We start from the raw sequence: 18,936 nt of genomic DNA on the forward strand, positions 1-18,936 counted from the left end.
CATTCTCTCCGAAGGGCCCTTGTAGCGCCCCCGCCCGCACTAACTCCCCCCCCCCCCGCGTACCGCTCGGCTAAAAGCTGCTGGCGACACCGGGCCCGGGCAATTTCACACGAGGCTTTGTTTTCTCCTCTCCGTTTGCGAAGGGAGCGGGAGGAGAGCAAACAACTTCTCGGCTGGTTTGTTTACATAGCAGGTGGACCTGACGTCAAGCAGGGCGCTTCACTGCGAATCCTGATAACATCCCGCTCCGCGAGCAGGGCTCCTTGCCCGGGAGAAGGCTGGGAAGCGGGGAGGACGGGCGCGCCGGCGGCGGCGGGAGCGTAGCTAGGCTTCTCCCGCTGCACTTTTTTTGGGGGAGGGGGGAGCAACAGGAGCCCGCAGTTCCTCCCTCCCGCCTTCCTTGCCACAGATCTTTATTAATACAACTTTGCAGTCCCTAGGAGACGCTCCCTTTCTCCAAAAAGAGGGCGGGGGGGCCCTGCGTGCGTGGAGGCGCCGCGTTTTCCAAAAGAATTTGTTTGCATCCTCCACAAACGCGCTCACGCGCGAGACGCGGCTGCACGCTCCATCCAGAGAGGGCCAGACCCACACCCAGGGGGAGGGAGAACGAGAGAAGCAGCGCGAGCCTCCGAGAGAACGCGAGACCCCGCGCAGCTGCTTCTGCCTCTGCCTCTGCCGTCCGCTGCTTGCTTGGTTCCTTGCTTTGGTCGCTGCCCAGGCCCGGAGCCGCGGGGCCGGCCAGCGCCGCCCGCGGAAGAATATCTACCCCGTTCACAGACGCTGCTCTGCTCGCCTCTCCCTCGCTCGGTCTTCCACTCGAATGATCCCCCCCCCACCCGGCGGCTCTCCTGGCGCGTCCCGGCGGCGGCGGCTCCTCCCGCGAAACACTTTTCTCCCTCGGTGTGTTTGTATTTGCGTGTGCGTGCGCGCGGCGAACGAGTTCGGTTCCTGCCTCTCGTTCTCCCCCGCGGCGCCGTCTCCTCGGGACTCTCTGCTCCGTGTGCGCTCGTGGTAAGTTTTTACTATCCTCCTCCCTTCTCACCCCCCTCCACCACCCACCCCTGTCCTTAAGTCCGGGGTTTGACTAGTTACTTTCATCCTTTCGCTCTCGGTTCCCCTCCCCCTCCCGGTTTCTCTTCAGCGGCTTCTTGCTGCTGCCAGAAAGTTTACCTCCAAGCCGCCCGGAACGTGGGGCGGGGGCGGGGGTGCCAATGTGACGTGTGTCAAGGTTTGTGCTTGGCAGGTGCTGAACGCGCCTCCCCAGCCCCCACACACTACTTTTTTCTTTTTTTTAAGCAAACAATAACGTTGGATTACCTGGTACTTAATTTTGCACGCGTCTTTGTTTTCCAGGAGGGTTTCTGTAAATGAAACGAAGCAGTCTTTAAAAGGGTGACTCGAATGCCCGGCCAGTTTGTATATTCCCCCCCCCCCCCCGAGACTTCGTATACCCCCTTCGTGGCTCCTCGAAGATGTAGCAGCAGATCTATTGTGGCGTGAGATCGTGGGTTAAGAGCCCACTTAATGCATTTGATGCGTTATTTGATTATTTAATGCATAGCGTTCCAATAACTCGCTGAGGTGCCATAAGACCTCTGTGCCTGTATGTGCACGCGCGGCTCTGTTTCAGAGAGAGAAGGATACACACACACGTGCAAAGGCTTGCAAACTTTCGAAATCAGCCTGCATGGGTTGTTACCAGGAGGTTAGGATAGTCAAAAGTGCATTTAAGCCATCTAATTGTCATCTGTCTCCTTTTAAACCTGTGGAAGTTTCTCGTGCTGCTCTGGAGTGTGTGTTGTCTCTCAGCACGTTCCTCTTGTGTCACTTTCTGCAAAGGGAAAGCATAGATAATCAAGTAGGAGAAAGCACGTGTGTCTTTTGGAGAGAATCGAGACATGCACCCTCCATGTCAGACTTCTTTACAGGAGGGAGGGGAAAGGGGCGCGCGCGAAGGGCCTAGCTGTGACACTGCCCATTCAGGCGGATCTAGCGCTGTTCCTTGACTTCTTCCTTCCATCAGTTGCACGTGCATTTTGAAGAGTAGGGTCTTTCTCCGTCTACCCTCTCTGGCCAGGACGAGTTACTGCATTTCTTGATTTTTAAATTTCCCTGTTTTCTTTTTTGCTGCCCTTTGCTGGGTCTCCCCACCCCTTTTTTTAGTGCCTTTTGATTGCGCTTGCTGGAGAGTGTTAACCTTGAACAATAACAATACAGAACGCTGGCCTAAAACAAGTGATTAATAAATAATAGTAGTAGACCTATATGGAACTCCCGAGGCATGCTTCCTAGCTTGTTGTGTGAGGAGAGCCTTCTCCTGAAACTCACTCTTGAAATTCAAGACATAAGACAGTTGTGAAAGTTTAATTTTAAGAGCTTTTGAGATCGAGTAGGTAAATGGCTCTAAGGCATGTTGGGCTTTGTTTATGGATTTGTGAGTGTGAGGGCAGGGAAGGAAAGGAATAAAAAGGGAAGGAAAGGAATAAAACAAAATTCTAGCTCCTCTCTGCTCAAGTTTGAGTGATTACTCAAACACAAAAAGTTCTTGGTGTATGGATAAATAAAAATACAGGACAGGTCTCCCAGTGAAACTAAGCTAGCTCCTTAGTGCAGATTCTATGTCTAAGCAACTTTTCGCTATAATATTTAATCAGGCATGTGATAAGCAGACGTAAATACTGCATGCCTGTTTTTCTCTCTCTAAAGGAAGTTGTTGGCTGTTTTCATTGTCAGCCTGAATTCTCAGCATTTCGGTACCTGTTCTACAGAAAACGATAATAGGATCATGTTGAAAGGAAGACATGCACGTTACCGTGGTATTACACATGGCAACAATGACAGGGAAGGAAAGTAAATGAGCTTTAAGGAGAAATTCCTAGAATGACTATCATTGACGTGCAGTGCATCCACTCTGCAGGAGAGAATACCACAGGATCTTTTTGGAAGTATTAAATGAAATATGTAATTGAGAATAAGGAGATAGTTCAGTTCCTGTCATTTTTCTCCCATGTATAAATTGGCAAAAAGATAATCTAACAGTGCAATCCTGGGTATATTTGCCTTGAAGTAAGCCCCACTGTGTTCGGTGGGACTTACTCCTGGCTAAGCGTGACTAGGATTGCAGCCCAGTGCTGTGATCCTGAGTTTCCTCCACACCCACTTACTTAGAAGTAAGTGTTGACCATTTCTACATGCTGGAGTTTAGAATCAGGGTGTAAAAGTTCATGCCAGTTCTTTGTTCCTTTACTCTTCTAGAGCCAGATCCAAGACTATTTGAAGGAAGTAAATGAAATTTCTTCACTTAGTTAGCTGGATCAAGCTGTTTAGTCTGTGGTGAAATGGGTTAGGGTGACAGAGGACACTATTAAATTGTGATAAATTGTTAAGATATTGCCTGTGAGGTACTTTGCTGCTACTTCTCTTGTGTATGAGATAAAGGAAATCTGTCAAGAAAGTATTGTGTCTAATAATCCTACAATGTGTTGTTATTCAAAGTTTTGCTAATTATATTAAATATTTGTGAGTAATCTCTTTTTATAAAGGAGAGACTCCTAAAGTTAGATTTTAAGTTACTGTACTTACAGCACAATCCTATACATGTCTACATGTAAGTCCCATTGAGTTTAATTGGGGTTACTCCTAGGTAAGTTGGTATAGGATTGCAGCCTTAACTGGCTATATTAACTGTGAAGAACATCATACAAACAACTTGTTCTTAGTATGCATGCAGGCTGAAGTCCTCATCCCCACAAGTCAGTGGCAAAGCTACTCTTTTATGTAAAATTAAAACGGAGAGCAATACGTTGCACATGCAAATTTAGTTATCTTGGCAAACTAATTCATAAATATGTGAAGGAAATAAAATGGGGATTTAAGTCAAGGCATATCCAAAGCATGTATGGCCATGTGCCCTGTGTTATCTAAAATTAAACCATTTAATACTATATTCTTACGCAGTATCTAACATGCATGTTTTAAACAAGCTGTTGTGACGTATTAAAATGGATATTAATGTTGGAACAGTAAGCTTTATCTGTTGAGGATCAGTGCATAATAACAAGAAATCTGTATTTGTATGCTGCATTCAGTGCCTTTGTGCCACATCACACTGGAGTCAATAGTGATAAAACAGCTAATGAAAACACATCAGACAAAATAATGTTTTCCTTACTAATTATCGGTGACTTTCTGTTAGATGGCTTAGTTTTTGAGAGAGCTTGGGTTTTTTTGGGGTGTGTGTGTATTATATTCTTTTATGAAATATTCCCAAATCATTCATTCATATCAAATGAATAACCTGGCCTACCTCTCGGTTAGACTGGAATACTGGTTAGACTGGAGCATGCTGGGAGTTATAGGAATTTTTCCTGTCTAAACATGCATACGATTTCACCCTATGAGAACATTGCTTCTGTACCTGCTTGTCTGGCCTACTGAAGTTAATTTATTAATATTTATGAAATAAAGTGTTACTGTTTACTAGGCTAATATTGGGGTAGGCTAGTTCTTGGCAAAGGAAGAAATGATTAATGTGCCTTCATATGTTTTCTGAGTCGAATTGTGAATGTGGTGTTTACTTTTGTGAACTGAAAATGGTTTAAGGCACAGGTCACTGAGAAATACTTAGGTATGATTGTTAGTGGAGAAACTTGCAAATCACGTTTAAAATTGGAGCTCTATCAGTTCCATTACAAATATTGAATACAAATTTTGGGGGTACTCAAAACTGATTACTTTTCTAAGGCTTTTCTCAATGGAGCGCTAGCAATAACATAAATAATGTTTTATATGAGCACAGGCATGAATCTCAACTGTCGTTTACACAAATATGTACATTGGATACTGTAGAACTAGATTTATACGGTACCCATGTATAACTGATATTTTTTCATAGACGGTGACTAAATATAAGTTATTACTATTAGAATGCAGAAGGAAACCCCTTTTAAGCAAATGTAGACTGCAATCTTAGGCACCCTTACTAGGGATGGGGAGAAAGTCCCATTGAATTCAGTGGGGCTTACGTCTGAATAAACACTGAGATGATGCTGTTAGGGTCACTTCAAAGGTGATACAAAGGTGGACTTTGGTGCAAGAAAAAGCATGGTAGCTGCTGGCAATTGTTGCATGCAATGATTGGCCATGTGCCTGTCATTCTGCATTTAGAAACATAGGAAGCTTCCATATACTGAGTCAGACCATTTAGCCCAGTATTGTTGACATTGACTGGGAACAGCTCTCCAGGATTTCAGGCAGGATACTTTTCTGTCCCTACCTGGAGAAGCTGGGGATGGAACCTGGGATCTTTTGTATGCAAAAATAAATAAAATGCTGTACCATTGAGCTATTTCTAGTGTACTAGAAGTGTAGCAAAATAAATATGTGTATTGTACACAGAGCAGTTTGCATGAGCCTTTCGTTTTCTCTTCATGCAGGAAATTCATAATGTTTGAAGAAACCATTATTTGGAAATACATTGGGTTGGATCCAGACGAGCAGAGCAATCCAACCCCCTGTCACATACTAGCTATGAGGTTGTTTGATGCAGTGGAAGTGCAGTTCTGTTGGTGGGATGACACTTTGACCCTGTTATTTTCTGGGAGCGTATTGGGGCAGCCTTGGATCAACAGGATCCAAAGCCCTTTGTTCTCTTGACATGTCATCGGATCGGGTCCCTCTTGCTGGTATCAGTGGGAGGGAGGATTTAAGAAAATGCTTGGGTGGGAAAAGTGTCCCCCACCTTAGCCTTGGTCTTTGCCATGAAAATCCCCCCCCCCCCGCCAACCTGGGATACAATCCTAAATTAGTTGCACTTGGCATCCTTTGCAATCTTTGGGGCAAGTTATGACCACTGATGTCAATGGAACCTAAGTGCAACTAGCTTTGGTTGCAATCCTGTTCGCTAGAGGTAAGGAACCTGGAGTCCTCTAGATACTTTGTACTACAATGCCTATCAGCCCCAGCCAGCCAATGGTCAGAGATTATTGGAGAATTGGAAGTTCTAGTCCAAAACATTTGGAGGGTAGTGGGTTGCCTACACCTGCTATAGACACTTACCTGAGAATGTCTCATTGAACTCAGGGAGACTTCTAAATAGACATTCATAGAACTGCAGTGTTAGTCTGGATCTAACCTAATATGTTTATGATCGCAGTGTAAGTCAGGATTTTTTCTGCCATTTATCTATGCTTAAGTCCATTAACTTCTGTGGATCTAAGTAAGGTTGGCAATGGCCAGTACCCCCACCCCACAGTGAATTAATGTTTAACATTTTTAAATGGCAACAAAACAAATTGAATGACGCTACCAAAGCTGTTCTGTTGAAGGCTGTAGAGTCCTTGAAGATTTTACAGAACACTGGTAAATCACACTGAGACCACTTCTTCCTCACAGCAAGTGCAGTGGACTCAGCGATAGTCCTGACCTCTGTGCACTGTAAGTTATTTGGATAAGTTGCCAGGGGCTGAGTGCCTCTGAATTTGTGCTGAGTTCTTGAGGAAATACATCTTTCCAAAAAGGGCATAAGGACATAGTTCCAAATAAATATGTAGAGTGCCTTCCTTTGTGAAAGGATGCTTCCCTTTCCCAGTGTAGAGCAGCTTTTAGATTAGTGTTTGCAGGAAAACCAAAAGGAGCTGGGGAGCTACTAAAAAAAGGAAACTTAGTACTGGTGGCATACAGTCGCTTCCCCGATCAAAGGGTGATCTTGGGATGGTGAAAGAAATCAAGGAGGCAGTCAAAGGAGAAACTATAATAATGTGTGATGTCAACTTCCATCATATTAACTAAGTAAATGTACATTCAGATTGTGACAAAAAGACAGGGGGCTGTTTGCACATCATGGTGGCATTGCACAGCAAATCGTGGGTTAATTAATTAACCCATTATTTAATTCACCCACAAGTTTGAGGGGATGTTTGCTACATGTGACCCCCTACATTTTCTGTAAACAACCTCCGATAGGCTTATGGGTTAACCGCTAGTTTGTTTAGCCCCTAAACAATCCATTGGTTTGGGTTTTCACTTCATGCTTACAGAAATCAGAAGCGGTCACAGGAGGCATGCATCCCCATGAATTGTGGGTTAAATAGATTTGCTGCCATGACTTGTGACAAATGACAAATAAGTCCCAAGGGATGCCAGTATGGTCAACAAGCAGGGTAAAGGAAGCTATAAAAGGTAATAAGGCTTCCTTTGAAAAAGTGGAAATCTAGCCTACATGAGGAAAAATATGGAAGAGTGCAAATTCTGCCAAAATAAATGTAAATAGGTGACAAGGCAATGAAGAGAACAACTTCTGAGGAGCACGTTCGAAAAGCCTTAAGATAAACAATACAAATGTAGTTAACTATCAGAAACAAACCAGGGAGGCTGTTGGACCACTCCGTGACAAAGGTGTGAAAGGATTAAGGGAGAACAGGGAGACTGCAGAAAAGCTGAACAAGTGTTTTGCTTTGATCTTTGCAACCGAAGATATTGGACAGATAGTTAGGCGTGAACCATTTTTTCTAGGAGGGTGCAAGAAGAATGGTCAAATAGAATTTATGAGGGATGAGGTTTAGGGAAAATAGACAAATTAACTGATCAAGCTACTGGGTCCAAATGGTATATTCCCAAATGTGAAACTGTTGATCTTCTAAGAAAAATATGCTACTTGTCACTAAAATTGGTTTGTGTACCAGAGGGTTGGAAGATAGCCAACATAAACGCAAATCTTAAAAAGGGGGTCCAGGGGGAGCTGGGAAATTACAAGCCCATTAACATAACATATGTCCTGGGTAAATTGGCAGAAAAGCATAATTAAAGCCAGAATTGTTAAAAATATAGAAGAATAAGCTTGCTGAGGAAGTATTGGCATGGCTTCTGCAAAGGGAAGTCCTGCCTTGCATGTATATAGTGGTGATCTGGTAGACATTATATAATTACATTTCTAAACTTTTTGACACAGTTCTGCACCAAGTTCTCATAAGTAAACTTAGCAGCCATGGAATAAAGATTAGTAACAGAGAACTGGAAGCTGTGAACAGTGCTCACAATAGAGCAGGTAAGCTGTGCAGTCCCCAAGGATCTGTATTGGGACAGGTGCTATTTAACTTGTTCCTTAAATAATATGAATTAGGGGTGAGCAGTGAGTTAGTCAAGTTTATGGATGACACCAAATTATACAGGAAGGTGAAAATCCAGGTAGACTTCCAAGAGCTCCAAACTGGATGAATGGACCACAAAATGCCAAATGAGGATCAATGCAGGTAAATATAAAATGAGGCACAGTGGGGCAAAAATCCCGATTTCAGAAAGAATCATAGAATAGTAGGATTGGAAGGGGCCTACAAGACCATCTAGTCCAACCTGTTGCTCAATGCAGGAATCCAAGTCAGAGCATCCCTGACAGATGGCTGTCCAGCCTCACCTTGAATGCCTCCAGTGTGGGAGAGCCCACCACCTCCCTAGGTAATTGGTTCCATTGTTGTATTGTGCGATACATTGATAGTATCTGACCTGGCTGTGACTAAGCTGAAAAGAGATCTTGGGATCATGTTGGATAGCTCAGAGAAAATTTCCTATGTGCTGTAGCATTAAAGAAGGCAAATTCCATGCTACTAGTTATTAGGAAAGGAACTGAAAATAAAAGGGCCACTATAATGTCCTTATATAAAGCTGTAGTGTGGCCACACTTAAAATTCAAGGTGTTGTTTTGGTTGTTCTAGTTCAAAAAATGATACCTTAGAGCTAGAGAAGATGTGGAAAAGGGCAACCAAAATGATTGGAGTATCTTCCCTCTTAGGAAAGATTGAAACTTTGGGGGCACTTTAGTTTAGAAAAAAAAGGCACTTGGGGAGGTGGACATGATAGAGGTTTACGACATTATGCATGGTGTGGAGAAAACAAAAAGTTGAGAACACTAGAACCTGAGGTCACCTATTGGTGGTAGATTCAGGATAGACTTCTTTACCCAGTGCTCGATTAAGCCCTTTGAGCTCCATTTTCTTGGTGGAAAGGCAGGGTTCAAATCAGTCAATTACTTAATGGAATTCACTTTCACAGGATGTATTTAAAATAGGATTAGACAGGGAAGACAGGTCTGTCAATGGGTATTAGTCATGATAGCTATATGGAACATCCAGATCCCCAGGCAGTATGCTCCTGAATATCTATTGCTACTGCATTAGAAAAGGAGGGCTCTGCCCTCATGACTTGCTGTAGGCATCTCAGAAGCATCTGGCTGGCCACTATTGGAAACAGGATGCAGGATCTGGTGGACCTTTAATCCAGCAAGGTGGTTCTCACATTATATCATTTGTTGCTGGTTTTTTGAATACTTTGGAACATGGTATCTTGCTCTTCACCGATGTCCTGCCTCTCTAGGGTGGCACTTGTCCCAAGTACATTGCCTTACCTGAGAAATTGCCTAGGCTGAGTTGGTGGCTGCTGATTTGACTGAGAGTGAGAAGCTGCAATATGTATGTGTTCTGTCTTTTCTTGCCAGCCACCTTCATGGCTCTTTGATCAAGGGGTGGAGTACTGCTGTGTGTGCGTGTGCGTGCATGCTTGCTTAGTCCTGGATTAAGGTGATTATTAAGATCCTTTCCAGTCTAGTTTTAGGTCTGATTTTTGGCATGGAAACTGTCTTGGTTGCTGTGGACCTGTGGGGAAAGTGTGACCTTGTTGATTCTTCTGGACCTCTACGTGGCTTTTGATACACTTGACAATGGTGTTGACAAACTGCATGGAGCACGAAATATATTTCACCCGAGTATTTGGCATGAAGTGATACTGTCACTTTAAGAAGTTCAACCTGGCACTTGACATAAAGATAAGCCTTAAAGGGTTTGCATCTCTGGCTGAATGGAAAGTACCTAACAAGCAATCTTGTCATGAAGGTAAGTGCATCTGGTCATGTACTCAGGTAGAGAGTCAAAAATATGAATTCAGCAAACACTACCAAACAAAATACCTCACAATTCGCTTAGCCATGGTAATCAGAAAATATATTTGAATACATCCAGGCAAAGACTTGCATGCCTCCAAGGTGTTACTTGAAATTGGTGTTGAGTACAGTCGGCAGATAGAGGCTTCACACCTTCAAGCACTGTAATCACTGAGAAGTACTGGTGAGATTGGATTTGGGTCCATTCTATGTCCGTTCTATTGAATCTGCTGTCAGCTGTGCTCAAAGCCATTTCCCCATCTTTTGCCTGTTTTGTCTAAGTTGGACCCAGATGTTTTGTCCCCTTTGTCAACTCAAAACCCTATAAGAATCCTGTACTCCAAACCCTCAATGTTCTAGTGAACACAGGCAGTCCCACTGGGCACAATACATCCTTTCTAGCTTTCCAAGGGCAAAGTACCACTCTGCTGAAATCATTTGGTTTTGTGGCCTCTCAAGATCTGGCACTAAAAGCTCTTTGGTTGCGTGACAGGCTCAGTTCTGGCTGCATGCTTTGGCTCTTGCTCCTCTGCAGAAATCACTTTAAGATGTGGAACCCAAGTTTCTGCCTCAGACCCTTGTAAAACCCTTTCCCACGGCAGTTCTGGCCATCTAGGTCCCCCACTTTAGCTGAAGCAGTGACCACCTGCAGCCTTTTTCAAAGCTTTGTTCATTGCAGTCTCAAGAGTTTCCTTGCACCCCAGTACTGTCTTCAGGAAGGATCTATTGGGATCCCAGGAAAGGTAACTCTTACCTCTGCTCTATCTTCTGGGGGTCCTTTGCCATACACATCATAGCCTCTGTCCCTGTACCTGCTTTCCTATCATGTGGTTCTGTGAGTGTGTGCAGAAATTCAGTCTGTCTCTTTAACTGATGTTTGGTTGGAAGCTCATCCGCTTTAGTGAACCCTTGCCCTGGTCATCCAGTGGGAGGGATCATGGCCAGGCTCCCTTTTCTGTGATTCTGCTTGGCCTCTCTTCAACCCTGGGTCCATTGTGGTATAAACAATTCTTCTGGAAGAGTTGTCCTTGACAGACGTGTGGTCAGGAACAAATGCCTATGTTGAATTCATAGGTACGGATCCATTGTCTTGAAGAGAAGACAAGGAGAAGTGATCAGTGCACAAGGCAGTATAAATCGTTGTGAGTGTGTTTAGTATAGATGCTTGCTTTGTCATGCTCTCATCTCTTGCCATGCTGCCTGTGTGGAAGGACTAGCCTCTATCTGCCATCTATGGTTAGAGACAAATGGCTGCAAAGTATTTTACTGGTTCTAATGTGGCATTCCTCCTTTCCCAAACCTCTTTCTCTCCTTTTTCTTTCTCCCAGTTAGCTTTAGAGCCTCAGGAATGGAGGTGAAAGGAGAGGTTTTACAAAAGCTGCTACTTTTTCTGCAGTGTGTGGGGCAAATGAAAGGTATGGGGAAGTTTTGGAACAAAAAAGTGCCATGATGGAGGTTATGTAGGCAGGGTAGGGTGGGGTGATGGTTGTGTGTGTGAGAGAGAAACTTGTGTGGGGTATGTGGGTGTTTCCAGCTCTGGCTCAGGCAGCAAAATGTTTAGGTCAGCCATGCCAAAGCATGAACTCAAATGATGGTTTGAATGGGATTTACAAACTTTGGTTTTGGGCAAACTCTACTATTGCTTTAGTGCAGATGTCACACTCAGCTGTGCTTACAGCAAATCATGGAAGGTAAAGGAATGCAAGGGGGGAGAGAAGTAGGAGTTTGTTCTTTTACAGTAAGCAGTTATATATATTCAGTGATAAAAAAAAACCCTGCTGGTTTAAGACCAGAGTGAAGGTGATCTTGTGTTAGCTCAAGCTCCACAAAGTCAGGAAATTGGAAGCTTAGGCTTAACGTGTTCCATGATAAGTAATGATGTCATACAGTGTCACAAATTGTGCTTTCTTACAACTTACCCTCCATGCACCCACACTTTCCTGAGTCTTTCAGGCCCAGATCCAGTTGGGGAGGATGGAATGCCTGGGACCAACAAAGATGCATGACGTTGCCCTAGCCCTGTATTACTTTACAAAGCAGCTGAATCTTACTGTATTTCTAGAGGAATCCTGTGAGATGACCCATGCCTGTTTGTTGCTTGTAAGCCAGGACAATTTATGACATTGCACAACATCATTACTGATCATGGGGCACGTCTGTTAAGGAATCAGCTGAAGGGTAGTATCCAACTGTGTAATTCTGTTAGCGCAAATGACGTTATGCTAGCAGAAACGATCTTCTGAACTATGTGCAAGAGAATAATCGAAGTAAAGTTACAATTGCGCAAGCATGGTTGCGCAAGCGGTTGTGCATTATGCTTGTGCAGTGCATTGTGCAACACGCTTGCATAACTGGTTGTGCAAGTGTAACGGGCAACTGCTTGCAGAATAGAAAGATTCCGTGGAGTTCCACTAATTCTATTTGAGCTTGCAGAATGACACTGTTGGATATTGCCCTGTGCTTCCAGTTCTCTGGCTTTGTGGAGCTTGAGCCAACATGGGATAACCTTAACTCTGGTTTTAAACTGGTGTTTTTTATCGTTGAATTTCCTTTGGTTTTTAAAAAAGGAAATTATTACAGTGTTCTGAAAACACACACAAATAAGTCATTAACTAGGTAGATGTGTACAAATGAATAGATATGTCCCTGAATGTTCAGAATAGCTTGCATCTGAAGGAAGCCTGCACTGGATTCTAGCATAACTTTTTTTTCCTTTTCTCCCCTTCTTCATCAATGAGAGTGATTCCCTCAGCCTTCAAAATTCCCTCACTCTTAGTTGACAGTTCCCTGCTACCCCTCCCCCATTGTCAGAATGCCAGGAACAGTAGGATTCAAAGCACTGGAGTGTTCTGGCAGCATTCTAGCTTCAGAGTGAAACTGAGCTTGCCTGACATAACTTTGCCAGCAATTGCTGCCATAGGCTTTCATGGGGCAGAAAAATCTTGATAATTTTCCAACTGCTGCTCAGAATTTCACCAAATCAGTAAAAGGCACACCACCTCAACAAGCCTGAACAGTGTGTATCAGTAGTTTGCCCCACAATTTGCAAGAAATACATGATATGCTGAACTGCAGTTAGAGTAAAAAGTACAAATATGTCAGTTTTCAGCACTTTTTAACTTGCTGTATCTGTGGCAATTTGCATTAGATCGGGTTGAAATGTTCCACAATTGTACACCTCATTGGATAGAGTATGGATGCCAAGTTTCAAGTTATTAGCACAGCAGGTATCATCTTTATAAGCAGCAGAAGTTTGGGCTTATAATGGTGGAACCATTTTTTTTTGCGACTAACCTTAATTAAAGGGGCACTCTGTGCCCCTTTAATGAAGTCTGTATGACACATCACACTAAGATACCTTAGGGACTACTGCTACAAATTTAAACCATTTGTTGATCTAATTGCTATTAATTTTCACTGTCCCCAGAAAAGCCCTGGAATAATTCGCAGTTTTGTGCAGGGCGCTAAACACTTTTTGAAAGTTCTGGTTCATTCACAAATCTGTAATTCCCAGAGTTCCTGAGTTAAGCAGGTTTGAAACTGGTTTTATGTGGTTGTGCATGCTCCAACATACTTTGTGCAGGACAATCCTAAGAATGTTTACTTGGAAGTAAGACCCACTGTGTTCACTAGGTCTTATATCCTGGTAAACGTGCATAGTTTTCAGCCTTGGTGTTTTGTGAACTACTGCAGTCTACAGGACCTCATGTCATAGTAAAATATCACAGCACCTTTTTTTTCTTCTTGGTGCTCTGGAGGAGCTTTATACCTCTTCTGGCACTTTTATGTTATTGAAGTAATTGCTCTCGTTTGCTATGTTTATGAAAGCAGAAGGGAAATGGTATTCTGAGGGCCAAGCTAGATGTGACATTGGAGATTCAGTTACTGATCTCCCAAAGCCTTTTCCCTGTTTTCCTTTGCTTTAAAGGCAATTGTGGAAAGTGGTGGTGCTGGTGAACGGTTTGGATTTGGGCTCTAGAAGAGGACTTCTTTTAACTGTGCCCCCTGGTGTGATTTCCTCAATTGTTGGCTCCCCCTCCCCACTCCTCCTAATTAAAATGCCTACATAATCTATAACCTTATGCTAAGATCGTTTACTTGGAAAGATGAGTCAAATTAAACATTCACAGCCTGAGGTAGTACACATGCATGCTACCTCAATCTCCAGAGAGAGAGAGAGAGAGAGAGAGAGAGAGAGAGAGTTATTTGTTAGATAGTAATTCTGCATGAAACCCATGACTCAGCCCACATCAGAACCTGCCATTTAAAAGTATTGAGCTGGACTGTGGATTTTTTTTAATTGTGGAGGAAAATCCTACATGCTGGGGTTGGAGTGGGGTGAGGAAGAACCTCCTGCTTGTCCTTCAAGCTCTAAAAACTAGGTCTGGAAAGGTGTGGTGCAAGTACAATTGCCTCTTATGTCAGGGAATATCACCAGAAGCAGAGGACACTGTATAGGTGCCAGATTTTACCTGGAATGGGAATGGGTTTAATTGCATTGGCTCAGGAGAGGTCTGAAATCTTGGGGGTAAAGTAATCTTGGGGGATTACTATTACAATAGTAATTTTGGGAGGTAAAGAGTAGAGTCTTTCCTCCCACCTTCAAAACAACCATTCCAGGGAGGTAGATGTTGTTTTTAGTTCTCCTTTATATCCAAAATTATTGTTCAGAGAGCGATTCCTCTGCAATTTTCATGGGGTGGGTATGCTTGTAGTTATGTAGCAGTTCTATTACTCTTTTGAAAGACAGGTTCTACTCTTACGATATGTTCAGTTCATTCTGCCTAAGCCTTGTGAGTTTTAGTTGCCAGGTCTCCAAAATAGTATTGCTGCTGATGGGATGGCAATAATAAGTTTGCTAGAATAAAGGGTCTGGGAGTGGGTCTTTATGGTGTCTGCATTTAGGCTGTTTGCATTTTAAAGTTCAGGCCAACTAATAAAAACGGAGAGTCTTTTGGGACTTTAAAGACTAACAAATTTATTGTGGCATACACTTTTAGGAACTAGAATCCACTTGTATCTGATGAAGTAGACTCTAGTCCACAAAGCTTTTGCCATAATGATTTTATTAGCCTGTCAGTTGCCACAAGATTCTTTGTTTTTGCTTCAACAGATTAACATATCTAGCCCTCTGGAAATAATTTCAGTGAAAGAAGCCAACTTTTAAACCACTCTCCTAAGAACATAAGGTCATAAGAACATAAGAGGAGACATGTTGGATCAGACCAAGGGTCCATCTAGTCCAGCATTTATACAGTGGCCAACCGGCTGCCCACAGGAAACCCACAAGCAGGACAGGAGTGCAACAGTATCCTTTTTTGCATGGGGTGAAGGAGTGGGAGACTTGAACGAAAGCCATTTACTCCTCTGTAGTTCCACTTAGGATGGTGTTTTTTTTGTTTTGTTTTTGTTTTGGTACTGCTAATAAATAGTTTTGCGAATATGTCTCCTATGGGCTGTTTAGCCTTAATAACTTTTTGACCAATGCACAGTTGCACCTGGGCTGATGTGGCTCATGGCCCTGATGTGGCCCTGTCCATGAGCCATATGGCTCATGGACAGGGTTCCTATATATAGAGAAAGTGGTGCCTGTGGAAGTAGAACCAGCCGCCATCTCTCCCCTGCTGTTGTTGCTTTAGTGGTTCCATTGTTGTGATTTTACTATATTCTGCTTTCTGTGCAATATTGGCTGACTACATTCAGAACAGCGTTGTGACATCATGTACTGTACAGGCCAGTCATGTTCAATTAAAATGACTTGACAATGACACAATGGTAGTCCAGCAATATCTTTTTGAAGACGTTTAACATTTTGTCAGTTGGGAGTTTTAAAAGGTCCTGATTTTATCTTGTGGGTATAGCTGTTCTTCTGGCTATAAAGGTATGACATGCCAACCTTTGTTCTCTTCCCACTAGATGCTTTCTTCTTTGGCACTGTCTCTGTTAAAGTTTACAAATAACATTGAGTTCTCACGGCTTTAGTCACAAGATATGGAAAAACAAGTGTCTGTAATAAAATTCGTAACTAGATTAGAAACATTTTAGGTTCAGTACAAATAATTAAAAGGAAATTGAGATGAGCTGGTTGATAGAATCAACTAGGAATTCAAAAGTATAAGGTAGAAACCAAGACTTAGGGTAGTTTTGTGCAAAGTAGCCAAGTAAAGTTTTGGATTGGATAGAATTCATAGAGATATGAATATAAGAGATATGAATGGTATGGACAAATTATGTGATTTTTAGAAATTATATGTGTATAAAGAGAATTTGGCTTCTACCTTTGCCTAATAATATGTATATAATTTGTTTTATTCATTCCAGGGGTGAAGGAGAAGTAGCAGAGGGAAAACTTTCTAAAATATTAGTGGGACTCCATTCTGGGAGAAAACTCTCATTTGAAGAGGGAATTGATAAAAGATCTTATGCAGAGAGTTTTGTGTGCATGTGAGAATCACCCCAATTTAATGAGAATGATGAAGGTAATATTTTTGTGTTGGGTAATGATAGCCTGCTAAGTGGACATTCTTTGACCTTTTCTGATCACGTATACATATATCAAAGCCATTAGGCTTAGAATAACTTCTAATGTTGTTCTTTGTTTAAATACATGTTAGGAAGTGGGCAGAAAATGTCTGAAGACATGTCAAGAAGCTTTCAAAAAGGTATTAAAGACTCCCAAGTCACCACTTCTTTTGAGTGCCACCCTTTATCTCAGATTAAGCACATTTCCATATTAACTGCAAACAGTAGAACACCAACTCCATCTTTGATAATTTTGAATGGTAAATTTAAGAAATGTATTAGTCATTTGAGCATAGTATTTTACATATAACTAAGAGGCAAGACCCCAACGGCCTAAAGGTAAATACATTTTTGTGGAAGAGTTTATTCTGTTTCTTTGCCTTATTTGTGTCTGTAAGATTCATCTACAAAAGCAGGGAGGCTATCCCCACGAGACTGTCTTTCATATGCTTGTAACAGAATAGCTCACTAATTTCCACCAGTTACATTAATCTCTGACTGATATAATGCTAAATATGGAAATGTGATTAATCCGAAATAATGGATGGCCCTTAAAAGAAGGGGTGACTTGGAGTCTTTAATACCTTTTTGAAAGCTTCTTGATAGCATCCATTATGTGTTGTTCCTCCCCTCTTTGTATCTCTAAATGTAAGTTTATTGAAGTTGAACAAGAAAGACATTCTTAAAGTGAGGTGAAAATAAGCATTTGTTGAAAACACAAACATAAGATTTTCTAGAGTTAAAAATAGGAATTAAAATATTTATGATGGAACATACTGTTGTATGTGAAAGTGCAGACAAGACTGTGGTTACATTACAGTACTTACAGTATTTTCATGACCTAAAAACTAAAGTACAAAAGACCTAATGCAGTTGGGTATGAAGAGTCTGCCAAGACTGCTGAGGAATAGTTAAGTTTTTCCTCAGGATCAAGAAATTCTTCTAGTTTTTGCATAAAAACCTATCTAAACTTAATAAGGGAGTGCTGTAAGGGAAAGAAGTACTGATTATTTTGTGTATTGTGCAGTTGATGTAACATACACGATACGGGGTGTTGTCAGGCATATTGTAAGGATGATTTTTCAATTGAAAATCAATTAGCATAGTGTATGAGCACTAAGAGTGCAGGAATATGAGGATGTTACTTTTGGAAATGATCATGAAATGCTTTCACCCAGAAAATTCATTCAGACTTGCTTATATCAGTCTTGAATGAATTTAAATTACTTTTAAGATTGTGATGATGCCAGTAAATTGTTCTTAGTAAACAATAACTGCCGAAGTACACCATGTAATATGTATGGTCAACAGTTCACAAAATGGTTATAATCTACAGAAGGGAGCCATAAAGTCTTGAAAACATGTCTGTTTAGCAGAGAGAAACCAACGTTTATTGAGAAATAAATTAGAAGATAAACATTTGTTGTTTGCTTATATTTTAGGTGACTAATGCCCTGTATAGAAAAGCTTAGTTGGACGCATAAAGTTGTAACCAACTTTTTCCCTTTTGAAAGCTTTCTAGTGATGCTGCCCAGAAAAGGACATAAAATAAATATAACCAGGTTTTTAAAATACATATATTGTAAAATTCTTGTGCACTTCATTTAAAAATACTTTTGCATTCTTTTTAACTACGAGTCAGATGATACTATCAGCTACACTGCTGGGGCATGGAGTTACAGCTTAACTAGATTGGATAGGAAGGTTTGAGGGGGGAAATTCTGCAGCTAGTGTGTGACTACAAAGGCATTTAAAAGGCGATTCCTTTTCATTTCTCCTTGTATCCATTGTCCCTGAAATGGCTTTTCAATATTTAGGGGCTAATTTTTATTTTAGCGAGTCAGAAGAATGAATTTGTGGCTCACTAATCACTTAGAATTCTAACCCATCTACTGTGTTCCTCATTGCATTTTTTTTGAAGCACACTGGCCTAGTTGGACAACTGTTGGCCCTGGATAAGGAGGCACATCCTTAATCTTCATCAATATGCATCCTTCAGGATCACTGGGGCCCAGGTGGACAGCGTGAGGTTGAATGTTGCTTCCATGCTTGGTCTTCTTTATGGGATGAGGGCAGAGCAGCTGTGTGTGCAAATTTAAGAAATGTTCTGACAGAAAACAAATGAAAATCCGTTACATGAATGATACATAATATTTCATTAATTTTAACTGCAGTAATAAATGTGGTTCAAACTACTATTTCTTTGGTGAAGTAAGAAAACATAATTTTTGCTTTGAATTGATTTCATCTTGTGTTTTGGCAAACTTTGTCAAAAGTTTGCATATGTTAGTACAATTTTAGTTAAGTTATAAATAAGGAATTCATCCACAGTAAAGCAAAGCTTTCCCTCTTCCCTCACTGTGTGGATTTGTTTATGAGCTTGCCAGAGAACTTGCATATTGGGGCGGATATATAAATTCAGTCAGTGAATAATTTGGGTTGCTTACTTTAGTGATCTGGATCTGTTTGTTCTAGAACAGTATTTC

At 41.8% G+C, this 18,936-nt stretch overlaps 1 protein-coding gene across 4 annotated transcripts in view; it reads left to right on the plus strand.

Moving 5' to 3' along the window:
• Window positions 1-265: 265 nt before the first annotated feature.
• FOXP2 (forkhead box P2) overlaps window positions 266-18,936 on the plus strand; it is a 595,587-nt gene continuing 576,916 nt past the window's right edge. For 3 of the 4 annotated variants that reach the window (XM_084810788.1, XM_084810790.1, XM_084810785.1), the window contains exon 1: window positions 266-1,011. The gene's annotated coding sequence lies outside the window, so the exon portion shown is untranslated. Of the gene's footprint in view, window positions 1,012-16,249; window positions 16,408-18,936 lie in introns of those variants that run through there. The other variant, XM_084810786.1, reaches the window with a different exon arrangement.

The sequence above is a fragment of the Heloderma suspectum genome, chromosome 7, assembly GCF_057233095.1.
Source record: "Heloderma suspectum isolate Gila_16-S chromosome 7, 16-S_ref, whole genome shotgun sequence".
Lineage (NCBI taxonomy): Eukaryota > Metazoa > Chordata > Lepidosauria > Squamata > Helodermatidae > Heloderma > Heloderma suspectum.